Genomic DNA, 8,917 nt, shown 5'->3' on the forward strand with positions numbered 1-8,917 from the left:
AGGCTTTACGTATATATACGCCTGAGGAGTTAGCATCTGCCGATTGTAGAGGGTTGATACTAAATGGTAGAAAGATAGATGAAAATTTTGATACACATGGTGTATGGAGTCAAATGACAAGCCATCACCGATTCAAAGGGGGAAATTACTCTTATTTGGATATAGATAGAGCTGAATTAAGAGTGATTCATAGGTTTTTAGCTAATTCGATTACACAAAGAGGTAAGAACAAGGAAAAGGTAAATGAACAGGATTTGTTTTACCATATGTGTATTCGAGACCCACAAAGCGCTGTAAGTATACCTTATTGTGTGAGTTATTATTTATCAGCTATGGTTAGGGGGATGAGACTGCATAGCATAATAGGAGGTGGTATATTTATAACTTTAATTGCTGAATATCTCAGTGTGGATATAAGTCGGGGGGATTATTAGTCGAAGAACCAGAACCCCGCGGTACAATAGGTTTAAATGTATACCATGGTGCGAAAGTTTTGAAGAGGCGAAATAACGTCGCAGTACAATACCATGGTAGACATCCACAGGTTGAGAGAAACCAACAGCAAGGTAATGTAGGAGGGGGGAATGAAATGCAAGAAATGCAAAGGTTTATAGCTGCACAGGAGTACGAAAATGCTAGACAAAGAGCATTTAAAGATTGGCAAGTTCATCAAAACCAAATCATAGCTTATTGCCAACATATAGGTAGAAACTATATTCCTACTCCAAAGCCCATATTCCCTCCCTGGTCTATAGAGATGCAACCACCGTATCCTACGTATAACCCTGCCGAAGCATTTTATAGCACCTATGGTTATGCATGGAACCCCTATTGGTATCAGTATCATCCCTAGTCTACTTAGTTTTATTTATTTTGTAATTTGTAATGTTGATACGTTTAATACTTATTTAATATTGTAATAGTTTTTATAATTTCTAACTTTTATTCTTAGATCTTAATAATTTTTGAATGTGGGGTAATATACCGAACTTCAAAAATATGTATATATGTTTACAGTTTATCTTATGTACACAACAGGGTAAAACAACGCATTTTCAAAGACTGGCATTAAGTTCAGCAAAAGCAACTAATTTTGACGACAAGATGCAAAATATATGTGAAATAACAACAAGACGGAATGAACAAATGATGTGCACCATTTATCATTCAGCAAACAAACGCCAATATATTTGGAAACTTTGGTAAAAATTTAATCATATTCACACAAATCACCCTCAATAATTTAAATTGTTACTGATTTCTTGCAAATGAGGGCATTGCAAGATCTTAAGTGTGGGAAGGGGTTAAATTCTTTCGGATTTTATAATTTCTATCTTAAACACTTGGTTACCATTAAAAATACTAGTAAAGCAGTAGTTGTATTAGAATCTAGTGCTCTCTGATAATAAAGAACAGCCCTAGTCTTATATACTGACTACCCAATTCTAGTAAAATTTTTCAAAATTTTTAATTAAATGAACTCAAAATCATGTTTACACATATTTATGAAAGATAAAACTAGGTTTTAACACCGAAATTATTGTAACCTCGGAAAGGACATAAATTGAGAAACAAACCAAAATGTTAAAATTCATTTAAAATGGAATAGAGGACAATAAAAAGGAAAATAAAAGCCAAGTGTGGGAAAATTCTCCAAGTTATTCAAAACATATATCACATATTTTTGTACAAATAACTGAAAATACTTTTGCTTTGGACTAAAACTTTTGCTTTGGACTAAACTAAAAAGTTTTACCTGATTTACTGTAAGAGATATGGATCTACACGATGAATCAATTCCATCATTAAAAGGAAGTAAAGTCTTCCGAAAAAGACACGCGCTTCTTGATTTAAGTCAGGAAGTTGTCGTCCAGACCAGCTGTAGGTTGACGAAAAATCTAGAAAAGTCATCACTAAAATCAGCAGGAAATCCACGGACCTCAGCATCAAACAGGGTCGCTAAGTGGTCAGATTTATCCTAACCATGAGAAGGATTTATCTCGTACAATGGGGGGCACCATGCAAATTAGCTGGATAAGACTAATGAATCAGATCCCCAGAAAGGATAATCTCCTTAAAAGATCAAAAATCAGCTTTTAAGCCTGATATTACTCAATCCTAGAGATTGACTTTAAAGATTGAGAATTTAAACTAATGGAATTCAATGATATCTAAACTCGAGCTTGAACGAGAAAATATTTTGATAAAATTATAAACCGATTTGTTTTCTGAAAACCCATTTTCAATGCGTTCATTACCATTGAACGTAAAATCCTAAGAATTCACCTGGAATTCATTAGGTCACCTGAACCAAATCGGGTGTCAACCGTAAGAACGGTGGTTGCATAGCATGGTCAAGGACAGGACCTTGTGCCAGACCGAAAAATTATAAGGGTGAGCTTTACTATTGCTCCTACCAAGGATAGTAATTGCGTCTGACACGTTATAGACCATAATTAAAAGCATGTCAGGGGACATTGCCTTAACAGTTGCTTGTTCAACGCTTTCCTTTACAACCGGACGGTAGTTTACCGAAAGGTAATATACGGGATAAGTAAACTGGACGTGTTGCTTTCCAAATACAAGGTTAGCAAGTAGGTGACACAAAACCATAAGTTTTGAGCTAAAATTTTCAAATCTGAAACCCACCAAACCCACAAAAATATTTTGCAAACACCGGTGAAGGGTTATTCCGGAAAACTTATCTAGGGTAAAAACGAGATTTAATTTTCAAAAAATCAAATGTTTTCATAAAGATCCAATTTCCTTAATGTATCTAAATTTTCATAGTCATGTGGGACTGTAAACCATATCGTTACTACCATTGTTTATACTGCCGTATAGAAATCACTGATGTACAAAGTGTGAAGAATAAAGAAGTGATTCTAGTATTTCAAGACGATATTGATTGAGGACAAGCAACGCTCAAGTGTGGGAATATTTGATAATGCTAAAAACGAACATATATTTCATAGCATTATTCCTCAAGAAAGACAAGCTTTTAGTTGCAATTGTTCTATTTACAAATGATATTCGTTTAAATAATAAAAGGTGAAGACAAAAGATAGATTCGACGAATTGAAGACGCAAACGACCAAAAAGCTTAAAAGTACAAAATACAATCAAAGAGGTTCCAATTATTGATAAGAAACGTCTCGAAATTACAAGAGTACAAGATTCAAAATGCAAAGTACAAGATATTAAATTGTACGCAAGGACGTTCGAAAATCCGGAACCGGGACATGAGTCAACTCTCAAAGCTCGATGCAACGGACTAAAAATTACAAGTCAACTATGCACATAAATATAATATAATATTTAAATAATTCTTATAATTATTTATATATTATATAAATAATAAAAATCCGTCGGCAAGAAAGACTCCAAAGTTGGTGAGCTGTATTTTCAAACTCCGCGACTCGCGGAGTTTGAAGGCAAACAAAAGCCGTGAGTCGCGGAGTACCCCTGAACTCAATTCCCTATAAAGCCAACCGAATTCTGATCATTTTCATAATCCATAATCTATCTCTCTCTCAATATATACGTAATATATATATTTATAATTTATATTTTAATTTTAATCCTAATAATAAGGGTATGTTAGCGAATGTTGTAAGGGTGTAAGTCGAAATTCTGTCCGTGTAACGCTACGCTATTTTTAATCATTGTAAGTTATGTTCAACCTTTTTAATTTAATGTCTCGTAGCTAAGTTATTATTATGCTTATTTAATCTGAAGTAATCATGATGTTGGGCTAATTACTAAAATTGGGTAATTGGGCTTTGTACCATAATTGGGGTTTGGACAAAAGAACGACACTTGTGGAAATTAGACTATGGGCTATTAATGGGCTTTATATTTGTTTAACTAAATGATAGTTTGTTAATGTTAATATAAAGATTTACAATTGGGCATCCCTATAAATTACCATATACACTCGATCGGACACGATGGGCGGGGTATTTATATGTACGAATAATCGTTCATTTAACCGGACACGGGAATGGATTAATAGCCACTAGAATAATTAAAACAGGGGTGAAATTACATTCAAGGGTAATTGGTGTAATTGTTAACAAAGTAGTAAAACCTTGGTTTACACGCAGTCGATAACCTGGTGTATTCATTAAACAAAGTATTAAAACCTTGTTACAATTCGAATCCCCAATTAGTTGGAATATTTAACTTCGGGTATAAGGATAATTTGACGAGGACACTCGCACTTTATATTTATGACTAATGGACTGTTATGGACAAAAACCAGACGGACATATTAAATAATCCAAGACAAAGGACAATTAACCCATGGGCATAAAACTAAAATCAACACGTCAAACATCATGATTACGGAAGTTTAAATAAGCATAATTATTTTATTTCATATTTTATTTCCTTTATTTTATATTTAATTGCACTTCTAATTATCGCATTTTATTTATTGTTATTGTATTTAATTGCACTTTTAATTATCATACTTTTTAATTATCGCAAGTTTATTTTATCGCACTTTTATTCGCAATTTCATTATCATTATTTACTTTACGCTTTAAATTAAGTCTTGTATTTATTTATTATTTTACATTTGGTTTTAACTGCGACTAAGGTTTTAAAATCGACAAACCGGTCATTAAACGGTAAAAACCCCCCCTTTATAATAATAATATTACTTATATATATATTTGTATTTTTATAAAAGTAAACTAATATAGCGTTAAGCTTTGTTTAAAGATTTTCCCTGTGGAACGAACCGGACTTACTAAAAACTACACTACTGTACGATTAGGTACACTGCCTATAAGTGTTGTAGCAAGGTTTAAGTATATCCATTCTCTAAATAAATAAATATCTTGTGTAAAATTGTATCGTATTTAATAGTATTTTCTTGTAAAAATTAATAGTATTATATACACTCCGCTACCACATCAGTAGTAAGGTTATTGTGAATCATTATATTCATAGATTTTACTCGAATGGGTTCTCTGTCCTTCCTGCTCAAGGCGTCGGCTACCACATTTGCCTTCCCCGGGTGGTAACCAATCTCAAAGTCGTAATCATTCAACAATTCAATCCACCTACGCTACCTCATATTCAGTTATTTCTGATTAAATATGTGTTGAAGACTTTTGTGGTCAGTATATATAATACTTTTGACCCCATATAAGTAGTGCCTCCAAGTCTTTAATGCAAAAACAACCGCGCCTAATTCCAAATCATGCGTCGTATAATTTTTTTCGTGAATCTTCAATTTTCTAGACGCATAAGCAATTACTTTCGTTTATTGCATTAATACACAACCGAGACCTTGCTTTGAGGCGTCACAATATATCACAAAATCATCATTCCCTTCAGGTAATGACAATATAGGTGCCGTAGTTAACTTTTTCTTCAATAACTTAAACGCTTTCCCTTGTTCATCCTTCCATTCAAATTTCTTCCCTTTATGCGTTAATGCAGTCAAGGGTTTTGCTATTCTGGAAAAGTCTTGGATGAACCTTCTGTAGTAACCAGCTAGTCCTAAAAACTGGCGTATGTGTTTCGGAGTTTTCGGGGTTTCCCACTTTTCAACAGTTTCTATCTTTGCCGGATCCACCTTAATACCTTCTTTGTTCACTATGTGACCGAGGAATTGAACTTCTTCCAACCAAAATGCACACTTTGAAAACTTAGCATACAATTCTTCCTTCCTGAATACTTCTAACACCTTTCTCAAATGTTCACCGTGTTCTTGGTCATTCTTTGAGTAAATAAGTATGTCATCAATGAAAACAATGGCAAACTTGTCAAGGTATGGTCCACACACTCGGTTCATAAGGTCCATGAACACAGCTGGTGCATTAGTTAAACCAAACGGCATGACCATAAACTCGTAATGACCGTAACGTGTTCTGAAAGAAGTCTTTGGAATATCATCTTCTTTCACCTGCATTTGATGATACCCGGAACGTAAGTCAATCTTTGAATAAACAGACGAGCCTTGTAGTTGATCAAATAAGTCATCGATTCTCGGTAGTGGGTAGCGGTTCTTGTTGGTAAGTTTGTTCAACTCTCGGTATTCGATACATAAACAAAAGTTCTTGGTCGAATGAAACCACCCTCTAAAAGTTCTTGTAATTGGCTCTGAAGTTCCTTCATTTCGCTAGGTACGAGTCTGTATGGAGCACGAGCTATTGGTGCAGCTCTCGGTACAAGGTCTATTTGAAATTTAACGGATCGGTGTGGAGGTAGTCCCGGTAATTCTTTCGGAAATACATCGGGAAATTCTTTTACGACGGGAATATCATTGATGCTCTTTTCTTCGGAATTGAATTTCTTGACGTTGCTCTTTTTTTAGGTTACACCATTAAGGGTTTTCCTTTTTCTCGAATAATGCGAATTGCATTTTTGTAACAAACGATCTCTGCTTTCACTTCTTTCAACCAGTACATACCGATTATCACATCAAAACTCCCTAACTCTACTAGTATCAAGTCAATCTTAAATGTTTCGCTAACCAGTTTAATTTCTCGATTCTGACATATATTATCTGCTGAAATTAACTTACCATTTGCTAATTCGAGTAAAAATTTACTATCTAAAGGCGTCAATGGGCAACTTAATTTAGCACAAAATTCTCTGATGCAACAAGAAACGTCAATAAGAAACGTACCCGTAACAAGCTCCGGGTCTTCCTGTGCTTCTGCCGCATTAATATTGAAAACTCTTCCACGGCCCTGCCCATTAGTATTCCCCTAATTCGGGCAATTTCTAATAATGTGGCCCGATTTTTCACATTTATAACAAACAGCGTTGGTATTACTTGCTCCGACACTATTCGTTTCGGCATTACTTGTTCCGTCATTATTTGCTCCCTTAGTTCTGTTAAACTTTGGTCCGTAGACCTCACACTTTGTCGCGCTATGACCATTTCTTTTACACCTGTTGCAAAATGTCGTGCAAAACCCCTGGTGATTTTCTTCACACCTATGACATGGCTGTTTTTGGTTTTTGTTGCCGTTGTTGTTATTGAGGTTGTTGTTGGGATTGTTATTATTGTTGAAACGGTTGTTGTAGTTGTTGTTGTTGTTGAGTTGTTTGTTATAGTTATTGTTAGGATTGCGGTTATTGTTGCGATTGTTGTTGCGATTGTTGGGATAGTTGTTGCGATTGTTGTTGTAATTGTTATTGTTGTTGTACTGGTGACTCTTGTCACCGTTTTCCTCCCACTTCCTCTTGAGTTGTTTCGTGTTGGTTTCTTCAGCCGCTTGCTCTTTAATTCTTCCCTCAATCTGATTTATGAGTTTATGAGCCATTCAACTTGCCTTCTGTATAGAAGCGGGCTCGTGTGAACTTACATCTTCTTGAATCCTTACTGGTAACCCCCTTTTACAAACGCGTCGATCTTCTCTTCTTCATCTTCGAATGCTCCCGGGCACAATAGGCACAACTCTGTGAATCGTCGTTCATATGTGGTAACGTCGAACCCTTGTGTTTGTAACTCTCTAAGTTCTGCCTTGAGTTTATTGACTTCGTTTCTAGGACGGTACTGCTCGTTCATCAATTGCTTGAATGCCGACCACGGTAGTGCGTAAGCAGCATTTTGTCCTACCTGTTCAAGATAGGTGTTCCACCACGTTAACGCAGTACCTGTGAAGGTATGCGTAGCGTACTTAACTTTGTCCTCTTCAGTACACTTACTTATGGCAAACACCGATTCGACTTTCTCGGTCCACCGTTTCAATCCAATTGGTCCTTCGGTTCCATCAAATTCCAAAGGTTTACAGGCAGTGAATTCTTTGTAGGTGCATCCTACACGATTTCTTGCGCCGTTAGCTGCATTGCTAGATTCAGCGTTATTGTTAGTATGTAGCGCAGCCTGTACTGCCGCTATGTTTGCAACAAGAAAGGTACGATACTCCTCTTCGTTCATACTCACGGTATGTCGAGTAGTTGGTGCCATTTCCTTCAAAAATAGCCAAAAGAAATGAGTTAATCATATAGAATATCAAGAGTAGTCAATAGTATTTCGTAGCGTAATATGAACTTATTTATAAAAGCTCTTTCTTCATATTAGCGTTTTATACTCTTTAATTCGGGTAGTACCTACCCGTTAAGTTCATACTTAGTAGCTAACATACCATTTCAACTACTACAATTCTATATGAAAAACTAATCACAAAAATTATATATATCATATTCAAACCTTTATACAATAACTTGCAAACTTACAATACCGCTATTTTACATATAGCATGAAATATAGCACATAAAACTTTGATACAAAGTAGTTACGAAGATAATTCTAGTTAATAAATAAGGCGTTTAGCAAAGGCAATAAAGACACGTAATTCATACGTCCAGAAACAAGTCATGCATTCTGGTTTTACTAATACCACTTCCCATCCTTGGTTTTGTGGAACATAACCATTGTGACCGATAGTAAGACAATGTGTTGTAACGTCATCAAAAGGATGAAGGTTACGTAATGACCAACAGTCTCGTAATAACCTAAAAACCTCATTTCTTACCCCAATTACCGACTCTGTCACTTGTGGGAACGTTTTGTTTAATAGTTGTAGCCCGATGTTCTTGTTCTCACCTTGGTGAGAAGCGAACATTACTAACCAGTAAACATAACATGCTTCTTTATGTTGCATGTTAGCCGCTTTTTCTAAATCAAGAAGTCCTATATTCGGATATATTGAGTCAAAATAATTTCTTAACCCGTTGCGTAAAATAGCATTTGGGTTCCCCGCAATATATGCGTCAAAGTAAACACATCGTAACTTATGGATTTCCCAATGTGATATCCCCCATCTTTCGAACGAAAGCCTTTTATAAATCAAGGCATTCTTGGAACGTTCTTCGAATGTCTTACAAACTGATCTCGCCTTAAATAGTTGTGCCGAGAAATTCTGACCGACTCTAGACAAGATTTCAT

Source organism: Rutidosis leptorrhynchoides, chromosome 3, assembly GCF_046630445.1.
Source record: "Rutidosis leptorrhynchoides isolate AG116_Rl617_1_P2 chromosome 3, CSIRO_AGI_Rlap_v1, whole genome shotgun sequence".
Lineage (NCBI taxonomy): Eukaryota > Viridiplantae > Streptophyta > Magnoliopsida > Asterales > Asteraceae > Rutidosis > Rutidosis leptorrhynchoides.